This window comes from Bubalus bubalis, chromosome 6 (genome assembly GCF_019923935.1).
Source record: "Bubalus bubalis isolate 160015118507 breed Murrah chromosome 6, NDDB_SH_1, whole genome shotgun sequence".
Lineage (NCBI taxonomy): Eukaryota > Metazoa > Chordata > Mammalia > Artiodactyla > Bovidae > Bubalus > Bubalus bubalis.
In genome coordinates this window covers 38829847-38845593 of record NC_059162.1, presented here as the reverse complement: position 1 = coordinate 38845593, position 15747 = coordinate 38829847, and positions in this window count along the sequence as shown.

Here is a 15747-nt window from a genome sequence, read left to right as displayed (position 1 = left end):
CCACTCATTTTAGGAGGCTAGTAATACTTCAATGCCAAAGCCAGGCAAAGATATCATAAGAAAAGAAAATACTGGCCAATATCTATTATAAATAAAGAGATAAAAATTGCCAACAAAAATTAGCCATTCAAATCCAACAACACATTAAAAAGATCATGCATCTGAACAAAACTGTAGAATAAAGAAAAGAAATACATGATCAACTCAATAGATGCAGAAAAAGTATCTGATACAATCCAATACTGATTTGTAATAGAACTTCTCAAAAACCACTAATAAAAGAATGCTTCCTCAACTTATCTACAATAAACCTACAGTCAAATTTTATTTAATTTTGAAAGAATATTTTTCAGAACTAAGAAGTACAATCCAGAATGAATGAATGAAAAAATAAATAGCATTATAACTAGAGAAAAAGAGAAGAAAATCTATATTTGATAAAAAATATTCTGCATGTAGAAAATTATGAAGGATCTGCAGGAAAATGACTACAATATTAGAATATAAAAAGGATTCAAGATTCAAGACTAAGATACACAAATCTATTTTATTTTTATATGCCAGTACACAAACTCAAAATAAGTTTAAGAAAAGATTTTATTTCACCATAGCTTTGTAATATATTTTGAAGCCAGGGTATGTAATGACTGCAATTTTGTTCTCCGTTCTCAGGATTGCTTTGGTTATTTGGGTGTCCCTTGTGGTTACATATGAATTTTAAGATTATTTTTAGTAGATAAATAATGTGATATTCTATGAAATTTTAGTCAGCAATTTAAAACAGAAAGTAGATTAATACAACTATATGCTGCAACATGGATGAAACTCTAAAACAAGATGCTATGTGAAAGAAACCAGTCTCAAAAGACTGAGTATAGTATGATTTAATTTATAGAAATGTTCAGAAAAAAGAAAATTTCTAGAGACAAGGGTGTATTTTCAGAGGATATTAGAGTGATGGAAATGTTTTAGGTGTAATGGAAGTGGTCTAAAATAGTCTAAGTGATGATTGCTGTACAACCCTATTAATTTACTAAAAACATTGACTTTTACACATGAGACAGGTGAATTATATGATATGCAAACATATTTCAATTTAACTGATGCAAATTTTTGAATTCTTATAGTACTCCATCCTCTATAATAGTTATTCTTAGTCAGGAAATCATATAAGCATCCCTACAAGCTACTTCAACAAAATATATAATTGAGTGTCCATCCAATAACCAAGGGGCTAGCATACGGAATTTACAATTTAAGAAATGTACACTTTCTAGGTTATTTTCCATGAGCAATCGTAGACAGTAAGACAGTTTTTTAAAAGTAGCTTATAACTAAAGATGCCCCTGCTTACAAATGATATGTGTGTTTGCCAGGATGTCTGAGATTATTTATGAGTATGTTTGGGCAAGCCACCTTTCTTTGTTTCCCATGGAAAAGAGAGAGACTGTATTATAGGTTGGCTCCAAAATCTTTCTTACTCATTATGTACTCAGAAATTATATATATATATATACTTATAACTTAAGAGCTGATCTCATTTGGAAAATTGTGTCACCTAAGACAATATACTCTAGACACAGTTAAGCCTTGAGTATTTGCCTATTGAAATGTATATTGTTCTATTATAAATTACTTTTTAAAAAATTCTCTATTATAGTCATCTTTTGGAATTATACTTTTATTATTTTAAAGTACCTGTGTAGGAAGTTTCGCTGTTAATTTAAAGAAAGTAAAAAGAGTGTTAGAAATTATTTGTCCTAAAAACAGATGTGCATTGTGTCTGATGTGGATGAGAACTACTTTCATCCTTTGCAAACGCTCCTCTTTGTGAACAATACCCTTTCCGTCTCTCACACTGTCCTTCATACAACTTTCTTGTCTGTTTTCACATATTTGTGCAACTTTAAATAAAAGGTGTTCATCCTTGAAGTGCCTCCTCTATGATACTGTTCATAATTTAGTTCATCAGACTTTGATGCTTTCTTATGTTCTTCGGAATTTAGTAAATGCTTATATTGCTGGATTATCACATCATAGTATACTGTTTGGTTGTTCACCTTTCCACTGGAAATCCAAGAACCCAGAGAATAAGGAACAGGCAGGCATTTTACTCTTATTTTTTCTTGCGTATCTAATACGTACTTAGTGAGTATCATAGTACTTCAGTTCAGTTCAGTTGCTCAGTCTTGTCCGACTTTTTGCAACCCCATGGACTGCAGCAAGCTTGCAGTCTCTGTCCATCACCAACTCCTAGGCTTACTCAAACTCATTTACATCAAGTCAGTGATGCTATCCAAACATCTCATCCTCTGTTGTCTCCTTCTCCTCCTGCCTTCAGTCTTTCCCAGCATCAGGGGCTTTTCAAATGAGGCAGTTCTTCACCTCAGGTGACCAAAATATTGGAATTGCAGCTTCAGCATCAGTGCTTCCAATGAATATTCAGGACTGATTACCTTTAGGATGGACTGGTTGGATCTCCTTGCAGTCCAAAGGACTCTCAAGATTCTTCTCCAACACCACAGTTCAAAAGCATCAATTCTTTGATGCTCAGCTTTCTTTATAGTCCAACTCTCACATCCATACATGACTACTGGAAAAACCATAGCTTTGACTAGACAGACCTTTGTCAGCAAAGTAATGTCTGCTTTTTATTATGCTGTCTAGGTTGATCATAGCTTTTCTTCCATGGAGCAAGCATCTTTTAATTTCAAGGCTGCAGTCACCATCTTCAGTGATTTTTAGAGCCCAAGAAAATAAAGTCTCTCACAGTTTCCATTGTTTCCCCATCTATTTGCCATGACTAGATGTCACAGTACTTAGTGATAAGTAAATACAATTTAAATACATTTGATAAAAATATTTTGTTAAATAAATATAAATATTCTGTGTAGGATTTATTGCACATTGTGAAACATAAATGTCTTTTTTGATATATCCAAAATAACTCCAAAATATATTGAAAATATGTTTTCTTATATTTAGATAACAATGATTCATTATATCTAAGGAATTAGGATAAGACATCTTAACACATAAAAGCAACCTTAATCACATAATCCTCTTATCTTAGTTCTTAGGTATTCTAAAACTCTTGACATGAAATAATGTTCAGTGTAAAACAATTATCAAAGTGATAACTAGAGGAATCTGTTGTCCTCATATCCATGGATGTGTGCTCAGTTGCTCAGTCATGTCCAATTCTTCGCGACCCTATAGACCTTAGCTCACCAGGCTCCTCTGTTCATGGGTTTTCTCAGGCAAGAATACTGGAGCAGGTTGTCAAGGCCTCCTCCATGGGATCTTCCTGACCCAGGGATTGAACCCACATCTCTTATGCTTCCTGAATTTGCCCACGTATTCTTTACCGCTAGTGCCACCTAGGAAGCACTCTCATTTCAATGCACTTTTACAAATGCAAGTGTTATGTATTCAACTTAAAGTAAAAATGTCATCTTTCACACATATCCAACCTGACTTTTTCATAATGATAATTTATATTTCATAGTTTTTTAAGTTTTTGAAATTAAGTGCTTATATCATTACAATTGGGGCTTCTCTGGAGGCTCAGATGGTAAAAGAATCTGCATGAAATGCAGAAGACCCTGATTTGATCCCTGGGTCAGGAGATCCCCTAGAGAAAGAGACGGCTACCCACTCCAGTAGCCATTTAATTTTCAATGAAATCCAGTATCCTTACAATTATAAATATTTCTTTCTAAAATACTCTTTATTCTTAAAACTTAGTATTTCTATTTTAGTATAAATAGCACTTAGTCTTATATTCCATAATATTAGTGTATGCTGATAAAAATCTCACCTTTTAGAACCTAAATTTATACTTAGAGAACTAGTAAATGGTTAAAAGAAGAGTGGTATAATTGATTTCATCATTATTTCTGCCTTGTAATGTCAGCAACTTAACTTGCATCAGCTCAAGAGCATCTTAATCATAATATTCAAAGACAATTGCTTGACTCGCCCACACTCCAAGCATTCTTGGCTTCCCTCCATTTTGTTTTTTTTTCTAACTGTGTTAGTTTTTTTCTATACTCTATTGGGTGAAAACCTGTAATTAATATGCAGAGCATCTCACTTTGTAATCAGTACATCTGAAAGGTTGTTACCAATGTTCTCTAAGGACCCTACTCTGAATCAGGAGGAAATACCATGCCAATCTAATGATTCTTTGCCCTCAACCTCACATCAATGACAAAATTATACATCTATTATCATGCAATTGGTGAGAGTTTACTAAAACAATTTATCACTTTGCTTAAACTATCATAGTGGTGTACACGTATATAAATACATACACATTATATATTTTGTATACACATGATGATATACAACCCTTTAAAATATTTATACAATGTTAAGCCCTACTTATTGGTTTAGCTATACATGTTCCTCCAGGACATGCTGTTGTTTTGTTAAGCAGCCCTTCTGGGGCAGTCTAGCTTTAGATTTTTCCTCTGAAGAGCTGCAAACCTTCTAAGCTTGAATTAAGAGCAAGATGCTTCATACTATTCAAAATACTATCAAAGGGAAGTACAACCTGTTCAAAATTCTTTTTGTCCTATTTAAGTCATTAATTACCTTCTTTATTAAAGGTTAAATAGAGAGGAAGGGTAGAAATACAGTAACAGGGAAAATTTGTAAACTCTTAGAATTAAGAGTTCCTTCCATTCATTAAAAAAAGTCCATGAGTGTTATAAAAGCAATTACCTCACCAAAAAAAAAAAAAAAATATTCTTAACTGACTATTCGGGAATGTAGAAATTATAAAATGATTAAAAATTCAGAAGTTTTAAATCACTTATAAACTTGAGCCCAACACTTGTTATGCAGGTTTAATCTGAAAGGAGGAAAATAAGGAAAAGTGTTCCTCATTTCGGTTCAGTCACTGAGTCGTGTCTGATTCTTTGAGACCCCATGGACTGCAGCATGCCAGGCCTCCCTGTCCATAACCAACTCCCAGAGTTTACTCAAACTCATGTCCATTGAGTCAGTGATGCCATCCAAACATCCCATCCTCTGTCGTCCCCTTCTCCTCCTGATTTCAATCTTTCCCAGCATCAGGGTCGTTTCCATTGTGTCAGTTCTTTGCAGCAGGTGGCCAAAGTATTGGAATTCCAGCTTCAACATAAGTCCTTCCAATGAATATTCAGGACTAACTTCCTTTAGGATTAACTGGTTGGATCTCCTTGCAGTCCAAGGGACTCTCAAGAGTCTTCTCCAACACCACACTACAAAAGCATCAATTCTTTGGTGCTCAGCTTTCTTTATAGTCCAACTCTCACATCCATACATGCTGATACTGCTGCTGCTGCTAAGTTGCTTCAATTGTGTCAGACTCTGTGCGACCCCATACATGACAGCCCACCAGGCTGCCCCATCCCTGGGATTCTCCAGACATGAACATTGGAGTGGGTTGCCATTTCCTTCTCCAATACATGAAAGTGAAAACTGAAAGCGAAGTGACTCAGTCATGTTCGACTCTTAGTGACTTCATGGACTGCAACCTACCAGGCTCCTCAGTCCATGGGATTTTCCAGGCAGTAGTACTGGAGTGGGGTGCCATTGCCTTCTCTGTATCCATACATGACTACTGGAAAAACCAAAGCTTTGACTAGATGGACCTTTGTTGGCAAAGTAATGTCTCTGCTTTTTTATATGCTGTCTAGGTTGGTCATAACTTTTCTTCCAAGGAGCAAGCATCTTTTAATTTCATGGCTACAGGCACTATCTTCAGTGATTTGGAGCCCCAAAAAAGTCTCCCACTGTTTCCACTGCTTCTCCATCTATTTGCCATAAAGTGATAGGACCAGATGCCATGACCTTAGTTTTCTGAATGTTGAGTGTTAAGCTAACATTTTCAGTCTCTTCTTTCACTTTCATAAAGAGACTCTTTAGTTCTTCACTTTCTGCCATAAGGGTGGTGTCATCTGCATATCTGAGGTTTTTGATATGTTTCCCTGCAATCTTGATTCCAGCTTGTGTTTCATCCAGCCCAGCATTTTAATAAGCAGGGTGACAATATACAGCCTTGACATACTCCTTTATCTATTTGGAACCAGTCTGTTGTTCCATGTCCAGTTCTACTGTTGCGTCCTGACCTGCATACAGATTTCTCAAGAGGCAGGTCATGTGGTCTGGTATTCCCATTTCTTGAAGAATTTTCCAGAGTTTGTTGTGATCCACACAGTCAAAGGCTCTGGCATAGTCAATAAAGCAGAAATAGATGTTTTTCTGGAACTCTGTTGCTTTTTCAATGATCGAGTGGATGTTGGCAATTTGATCTCTGGTTCCTCTGCCTTTTCTATGTTTGCATAAAATTTATAACATTATCTGTCCCCCCCCAAAAAAAGAGAAAATCTACACTCTAAACTATAGGTTATTTAATATACTATATACTCCAATTTGTATCATACTGCTTTGTAGGAGTCGGACATGACTGAGCGACTTCACTTTCATGCATTGGAGAAGGAAATGGCAACCCACTCCAGTATTCTTGCCTGGAGGATTCCAGGGACGGGGGAGCCTGGTGGCCTGCCGTCTATGGGGTCGCACGGAGTAGGACACGACTGAAGCGACTTAGCAGCAGCAGTAGTATATATAAAAGTGTTTTATAAATCTCTGACAAGTTGATGGCATTCTCATGTTACATTATCACATTTTCCCAAGAAATAAGTACATAAATAAGTAAGCACCTATGTACCCTGTACAGAGGAAAAACACACTTGAGAGGAAAAAGACAGATTATTAGTTGGGAAAGGCCAAAAGGCTAACTCAGTTCATAACAGAAACAGTGCAAGTAACGAATCATCATGCCATAATTAAAGAAAACAAAGCACATCATAAAGCTAGAAGGAGAAAAGGGATTGAAAAGCAATCATGGTTGGCATTAATGGGTTCCATGCTTTAAAAGAGTATAAATCTTACAAACTGAAAATAAAAGATGCAATTTTAAGTAAATAAATATTTAGGAGTGAAGTAGGCGTTCATTTTCTTTTTTGTCAAACATTTAGCGTCTTCCAACTTTACAAATAAAACATGCATTTTAAAATTATTAAATGGTATTCTTATACTACTAAAGTTATTTATAATAAACTAATGACATTTGAAATGACAAAGTAGAAATTTGCTTTGGAATTAAAATTTACAATTATGTTGGATTTTATGGTTTATTTCTTTATAAATTGATGCCTATCTGAAAATGAATTCATTAAGATTTAGCACTTGCTTATCTCAACATGAACTTCAAAAATAACCAATCTAGACAGAGGAGCTTTAGTTCAGAGTTTACTTTTTTTTTCAGCCTTTTCCACCATGAGTAAAACAATTTTAATGTGTCATTTTGAACTGATAAAATGACTTCAGATAAATTGGGTTAGCAAAATTTTACTTTTTATTTTCTACTAGAAACATAGAGGGTTTCCCAGGTGGGGCTAATGGTAAAGAACCTGCCTGCCAATGCAGGAGATGCAGATTCAGTCTCTGGGTCAGGAAGATCCCTTCCCACTCTAGTATTCTTGCCTGGAGAATCCCATAGACAGAGGAGCCTGGCAGGTTACGGTCCATGGGGCCGCAAAGAATCAGATATGACTGAGCAACTGAGCCCACACACAGAAATATAAAAGAGAAAAATTTGAATTATTTATTTGGCTATGTCAATGTTTTTTTATTTAAAAGTAAACATATCATCATTTTACAAATAAAATAAATTTATATTTATATACACTCATATACATTCATATATATCATGATCTCAATCATCCTTCAGCAATTCTTTTGGGAAAGCCCATAGGGGAAAAGCACTATAGGTGGCCTCAGACTTACAGACAGAAAAAAATGGTGACTCTCAGTCTGACAGTCCAGAAGAAACTGAATGCTGCTAGCAACTCTGGGAGTGTGAAAGTACATCCTTCTTCACAAATAAAATTGCAAAAGAGACTGCATCCTTGGATGACACCTGAATTTCAGGTTGCAGTGGGCCAAGTTAAACTGTGCCTAGACTCTTGCTCCACAAAATTGTGTGGTGATAAATATATGTTATTTTAAGGTGCTAGATGTGTGGCATTATTGTTTTGCAGCAATACTCCATCCATACTCTTTATTATTATTATTATTATTATTTACTTTACAATATTGTATTGGTTTTGCCATATATCAACATACATCCACCATGGGTGTACACGTGTTCGCCATCCTGAACCCCCTTTCACTTCCCTCCCCATGCCATCCCTCTACTCTAACAGAGAGAGGGAATAGGCTTACTAAATTCAGAAAGTGAATGGATAATCCTGAGGTAGGAGACAAGAGAACCATTCTGATTTTCATTCCCTTGAGAATACGAGTGAAAAGCAGTCCATCATAGATTTTCCTCCTACCCTTCATCTATTTTTCTTCCTTCCTTCCTTCCCTTCTTCCTTTTATTTCCTTTCTTTCGTTTTCTTTTTCTCTCTTTTACACAGCCTATACTTTTTACACAAAATAATTAATTTACTCTCATGATTTCAATGATTATACCATGAAATCTAATCTTAAATTCTGACATTTCTCTCAGTAATCTGATTTCTCTGTTCTATTTTCAATATGAAAACTGATTATGGTAAATGCTGTCAAAAATTTTCCCACAATTTTGGATTTGTTAATTTTGAAAGAAAATTTTTTAAGGTTTGGAACTGGGATGTGTTTAAAACCCATATTAAAACTCAGACACCACATTCAGGCTAAGTTATATAAATTTTTAAGGAAGTGCTTTGTGATAGATACAGGTGTGAAAGAGTTTGCCAGTCCAATTGAAATATGGGGAAAAACAACAACAATCAGTTATTCATCTGAGAATGTGACAGTAAGCTTTATTGGAAAAATACTTCTTAATGTAGATACATATGGTTTTAGTATTTATAATATTTAATTTAATCACATTACTTAATATTTTTATATCCCCCAAATATTCAGAGTTATGATAGAATTCTTAAAATTAAATACTCCTATTGCAATTTATTATCTCAATAAATGTGAAGAAATTCCACGTATGATCAAAATAATAAATATACTTATTTAATAGTTATAGTCCAAGAACTGACTATATTGTTCTAAAATCAGAGGTCTTCTCTGAATAAATTTATTGATCTTAATCCATTATTAGAAACATGATTTTAATGACTTAGTATAACAGAGTGAAGGATGTGCAAAATGTATTAAAGCTCTCAAATCTTACAACTAATCTGCCCCTTTATTATGATACATTGCAATGAAAGAAAGGCAATCTGGTTTATTTTCTCATTAGGTGAAAAGTATAATTATTATGCATGCTAATGCTAGTTCTTTGGAACACAGCCTTGGAAAATGATTCACAACTATGTCATTTACCTAGTAAAAAATATGTTGTGGATATTTTTGAATGCCTGTTATTATGGAAGTAGTATGACCAAGAAAAGTGAAACTTAAGGCTCAGAGTTGTCACCCTGCTTATTTAACCTATATGCAGAGTACATCATACAAAATGCTGGACTGAGTAAAGTGCAAGCTGGAATCAAGATTGCCGGGAGAAATATCAATAACCTCAGATATGCAGATGACACCACCCTTATGGAAGAATGCAAAGAAGAACTAAAAAGCCTCTTGATGAAAGTGAAAGTGGAGAGTGAAAAAGTTGGCTTAAAGCTCAACATTCAGAACACTAAGATCATGGCATCTGGTCCCATCACTTCAAGGCAAATAGATGGAGAAGCAATAGAAAAAATGAGAGACTTTATTTTAGTGGGGGGCTCTAAAATCACTGCAGATGGTGACTGCAGCCATGAAATTAAAAGATGCTTACTCCTTGGATGAAAAGCTATGATCAACCTAGACAGCATATTAAAAAACAGAGACATTACTTTGCCAACAAATTCCATCTAGTCAAAGCTTTGGTTTTTCCAGTGGTCATGTATGGATGTGAGAGTTGGACTAGAAAGAACACTGAGTGGCAAAGAATTGATGTTTTTGAACTGTGGTTTTGGAGAAGACTCTTGAGAGTCCCTTGGACTGCAAGGAAATCCAACCAGTCCATCCTAAAGGAAATCAGTCCTGACTATTCATTGGAAGTACTGATACTGAAGCTGAAACTCCAATACTTTGGCCACCTGATGCAAAGAACTGACTCACTAGAAAAGACCCTGATGCTGGGAAAGATTGAAGGCAGGAGGAGAAGGGGATAACAGAGGATGAGATGGTTGGATGATATCACCAAACTCAATGGGCATGAGTCTAAGCAAGCTCCAGGAGTTGGTGATGGACAGGGAAGCCTGGCTTGCTGCAGTCCATGGGGTCGCAAAGAGTAGGACACGACTGAGAGATTGAACTGAACTGAACTGAAGGCTCAGAGAGCGTGTTGTATCAATTATGTACTACGAAATGAACTGATAGTTGTCTGCCATTAAGTACTATAGATTCACTAAAGTTAACATTTGTCTTCGTCACAAAAGGATAGAAACTTAATACATGGAGTACAGTAAGCTATAACTCTTTTGAAGATATTACTGCTGTGAAAGCATTGACAGAAAAGGAACTACATGCAGGCATTCATGAGTAAATTGGGATATATTGTCAAATATATGGCTCTGATCCTGGTTGATTTCATATTTTCAATGCCTATCCATAAACTATTTTGACTGATAGCTTAACTGATTTCTTTAGTCATCACAGTATTCTTCCCATATCTCCCATATCTGAAGATTGTCTTTCACAGTCTTACTGGTGATGATTTCATGAAGTTTCCACCAGTACCCCATTCATCTTTTTAAATTTTAAACCAAATGTTGATATAAACTACAACTGGGACTTTTTATATGCACAATATTTTGTCCCACTGTTTCCTTTCCCATCTCTACAATTAATCTGTGCACATCTTTCAAATGGAGGAAACTTCTTCGTCATTGTTACCCCACAGTGCCTATCAAAAAGCCTTTCATGATTTAGTTCACTTCAGTTGCTCAGTCATGTCCGACTCTTTGCAACCCCATGGACTTTCATGATTAGAGTAAAACAAATTAATCAAGGTTCCTAATGATTGGCCACCATTAAGAACACCATCTAGTGTGGTCTAGAAATAATTTTTACTTTCTTCAATGTTTATAATTGCCAACTAAGAACAAATTTGAATATCTTTTCCACATTCATTCTCCAAACAAGTACAAGTAGACCATTTACATGTTAAATAATCACCATTCCAAGGACTGTGTTAGTGGAAATAATAAACATTTGCAAATGTTATGCATTAGATAGCTTATTGAAAAAAGTTGCAATATATGCAGAATAGTTATATAATATGTGAGTGCATCAAAATACTAAGCAAAAGGAAACTGAAAGTGAAAGTTGCTCAGTTAAGGAATTCTCCAGGCCAGAATACTGGAGCAGGTAGCCTTTCCCTTCTCCAAGGGAGCTTCCCAACCCAGGGATCAAACCCAGGTCTCCTTCATTGCAGGCAGTTCTTTACCAGCTGAGCCACAAGTGAAGCCAAAGAATACTGAAGTAGGTAGCCTATCCCCTTTCCAGGGAAACTTCCTGACCCAGGAATCAAATCCGGGTCTCCTGCATTGCAGCCGGATTCTTTACCAACTGAGTTATCAGGGAAGCCTACCAAGCAAAATAGCCTTTATTAAATCCTTAAAGACAACTGGGTGTTTCAGTTGATATTGCTGTATTCTGGATTTAGTAAATTGTATAGATTGCTGGGAGAAATATCAATAACCTCAGATATGCAGATGACACCACCCTTATGGCAGAAAGTGAAGAGGAACTCAAAAGCCTCTTGATGAAAGTAAAAGTGGAGAGTGAAAAAGTTGGCTTAAAGCTCAACATTCAGAAAACGAAGATCACGGCATCCGGTTCCATCACTTCATGGGAAATAGATGGGGAAACAGTGGAAACAGTGTCAGACTTTATTTTTCTGGGCTCCAAAATCGCTGCAGATGGTGACTGCAGCCATGAAATTAAAAGACGCTTAGTCCTTGGAAGGAAAGTTATGACCAACCTAGATAGCATATTCAAAAGCAGAGACATTACTTTGCCAACAAAGGTCCATCTAGTCAAAGCTATGGTTTTTCCTGTGGTCATGTATGGATGTGAGAATTGGACTGTGAAGAAGGCTGAGCGCCGAAGAACTGATGCTTTTGAACTGTGGTGTTGGAGAAGATTCTTGAGAGTCCCTTGAACTGCAAGGAGATCCAACCAGTCCATTCTGAAGGAGATCAGCCCTGGGATTTCTTTGGAAGGAATGATGCTAAAGCTGAAATTCCAGTACTTTGGCCACCTCATGCGAAGAGTTGACTCATTGGAAAAGACTCTGATGCTGGGAGGGATTGGGGGCAGGAATAGAAGGGGATGATGGAGGATGAGATGGCTGGATGGCATCACTGACTCAATGGACGTGAGTCTCAGTGAACTCCGGAAGTTGGTGTTAGACAGGGAGCCCTGGTGTGCTGCAATTCATGGGGTTGCAAAGAGTCGGACACGACTGAGCGACTGATCTGACCTGATCTGATCTGATAGATTCTGATCTCAGAATTAACATTGAATATTAATTTGTTTGTAAACTCTATAGTTAGTAGATTATTATGAAATTCACTGCTGAATTTCTATCACACACCAAAATATGGACAAAGGCTATGACAGGCAATTAATGACCCTGAAAGAAGACTGGGCTTAAAGTCGGGTAATCTAGTTCCACTTTCTAATTCTGTTGGCACAAGTTTAATATAACTTTGAAATTAACTTCTTTGGGTCTACGTTTATTCATCCTTAGAATGGTGATTGTAATCAACCTCCCTCCCTACCCTTATAGAATACCTGTGAATTTGAAATTAGAAAATGCATGAAAACATTTAGAATAATACATTCTTGGGAAGCCCAAGAATACTGGAGTGGAGTGGGTAGCCTATCCCTTCTCCAGCAGATCTTCCCCACCCAGGAATTGAACTAGGGTCTCCTGAATTGCAGTCAGATTCTTTATCAACTGAGCTATCAAGGAAGTCAGAATAATACATAATAGATAACAAAAATTAATTTTGAATCATGAATATTCCTCTTTATTTTAGCATATATTAAACAGTAGAAGTGGGTATTCTTGTTATGCCACAACTGAAGACTGATCATTGCCAAAACCCTTATTTATATTTCTGAGTTCTAGACCTATATATTCAACTACATACATCTTTACCTCACTGCCTTCTAGGTATTTCAAACTTAATATATAGGAACTGAATTATCTTGTATTATTCTCCTTCTGCAGGCCCTTAATGACATCCCCAAATCTGATACTCCATTTGCAATCTGTCCCTCTATAAATGGTACCACCATCTATTCTATTCATTTACTTGACCCAAATAATCATTCCTGATTCATCCCTTTTAATTACCTCCTACATCTCTATTTTATTTCTAATTTTTAAATTTACCTTAATAATTTCAATGCTTTTTATATTAACTATCTTGCCTCTAATATATATACTTTACATTTTCTAAACATTGTGGCCAGAGTGAAAGTGAAAGTTGATTAGTCCTGTCCGATTCTTTGCAACCCCATGGACTGTAGTCCTTGGACTTCTCCAGGCCAGAATAATGGAGTGGGTAGCCTTTCCTTTCTCCAGGCGATCTTCCCAACCCAGGGATGGAACCTAGGTCTTTCGCATTGCAGGCAGATCCTTTACCAGCTGAGCCACAAGATAAATCCAAGAATACTGGAGTGGGTAGCCTTTCCCTTCTCCAGCGGATCTTCCCTGCTGAGGAATGGAACCAGGGTCTCCTGCATTGCAGGCACATTCTTTACTAATTGAGCTATCAAGGAAGCTGCAGTCAGAGAAACCTTTCTTAACATTACATATGATCATATATCTCCCTGATCAGCATCTTTATGATTCCTCATTGTCTTCAGAATAGAATATAAAAGGCTACTAAGTTGCTTCAGTCGTGTCCAACTCTGTGCAACCCCATAGACGGAAGCCCACCAAGCTCCCCCGTCCCTGGGATTCTCCAGGCAAGAACACTGGAGTGGGTTGCCATTTCCTTCTCCAATGCATGAAAGTGAAAAGTGAAAGTGAAGTCGCTCAGTTGTGTCTGACCCTCAGCGACCCCATGGACTTAAGCCTTCCAGGCTCCTCCATCCATGGGATTTTCCAGGCAAGAGTACTGGAGTGGGGTGCCATTGCCTTCTCCATATAAAAAGCTAGGCACAATATAAAAGAATCATTAATGATTTGAGACTTTCCCATCATCACAGCTTTATTATATTCTAGTCACACAAATATTGTAAGTGCCTAGAATTATTTTAATCCTCTAAGTCTGTTGTACATGTTTTGCTCTAAATGTAAGTCTTTATTTTTCCCATCTTTATTAAGACTTAGCTCAGGTATCCTCTTTGGAAAACCTATGATTGATTAATCTCTCCACTTCCCCTTTTCCTTTACTAACACTTGCTTGATTAGTATTGTTTCTATACGTTCCCAAAGCACTTCTGTTATTTATCTTAACTCATAAGCCTCTATATTGCAACTGTTGATCTCTAGCATTAATCTATGAGGTCTTTGCATAGAGCCATATCTTATTTATATTTGCATGTATTGTTGAATAAATAAATATATGAATAAATGTATGAAAGGGCAATGCGGTAAAAATCCAAATTTCTATTAGATCTATAAACTAATTCAAAGGGTGAACAGAGTACATTGCTAATTTCAACACAAAAATATGTTATAATCACATTTTTTGAGTCAATCGATTTGTATTTTTACATGGAAACAGAGAAGTTTTTGACTATTTGCAGAAAATTAAGAAAAATGTACATAAATGGAGGAATCAATCCCACAAATAATCCAACCCTGATCTGACTTTGAACACATTCCACTTGTGTGTTAGTAGGCAGCATAAATTTAGCATGAACACCAAAATTCTAGACCTCCTCCCAAAATAAATATGCCCACATTGTAATCTCGCTCAACTTAGAAAATGGCACCATGATTCATTTCATTGCTCAAGTAAAAAGACTGGTAGTTTTATAGGTACTGTTTCATACCCATGTGTGTGCTTGGTCACTTAGTTGTGTCCCACTCTTTGCGACCCCATGGACTGCAGCTCTCAGGCTCCTCTGTCCGGGGGATTCCCTAGGTAAGAATACGGGAGTAGGTTGCCATTCACTTCTCCAGAGGACCTTCCCAAACCAGATACTGAATTTGGGTCTCCTGAGTTGCAGGCAGATTCTTCATGATCTGAGCCACCAGAGAAGCCCTTCAATCCCCATATTCAATACCAGTAAACAATTATGAATCATTAAAGATATGATTTATCATGCTGCGGCAGGAGACAGACACAAGGATAAAATAACAATACAAATTTCAAGTTTCTGGGTGTAGGTAGTATCAGTTCAGTTCAGTCGCTCAGCCATGTCCGACTCTTTGTGACCCCATGAATCACAGCATGCCAGGCCTCCCTGCCCATCACCAACTCCCAGAGTTTACCCAAACTCATGTCCATCGAGTCGGTGATGCCATCCAGCAATCTCATCCTCTGTTGTCCCCTTCTGCTCCTGCCCCCCAATCCCTCCCAGCATCAGGGTCTTTTCCAATGAGTCAATTCTTTGCATGAGGTGGCCAAAGTTTTGGAGTTTCAGCCTCAGCATCAGTCCTTCCAATGAACACCCAGGACTGATCTCCTTTAGAATGGACTGGTTGGATCTCCTTGCAGTCCAAGGGACTCTCAAGAG